Below are 349 nucleotides of genomic sequence, written 5' to 3'. Positions count from 1 at the left end.
TGAGTCTTGGCTGTGGCCCAAAGCACTCTGTCTTCCAGTATTACCACCGGATACATACATGCCACAGACATATAATTGGGTGAACCTTTTCAGATTGTGACTCAGCTTTGCTAAAGTCACCAATTAGAGGTGTCCAGGGTTCTTAAGCACACTCTTATTGCCTTGGATCACAACTTTATTTTTCTTTCTTCTTTTTTTTTCGTTTTCTTTTCTTTTTCTCTTTTTTTCGATTTTTTTTTCATAGCTTTTTCTTGCTTCAAGAATCATTTTTATGATTTTTCAGATCCTCAGTAACATGTCTCCTTTTTCATCATTCTTTCAAGAGCTAACATTCATGAACCACAAATTT

This window comes from Arachis duranensis, chromosome 6 (assembly GCF_000817695.3).
Source record: "Arachis duranensis cultivar V14167 chromosome 6, aradu.V14167.gnm2.J7QH, whole genome shotgun sequence".
Taxonomy (NCBI): domain Eukaryota; kingdom Viridiplantae; phylum Streptophyta; class Magnoliopsida; order Fabales; family Fabaceae; genus Arachis; species Arachis duranensis.
The sequence above is the reverse complement of the archived record's forward strand: the minus strand, read 5'-3'. Positions refer to the sequence as shown.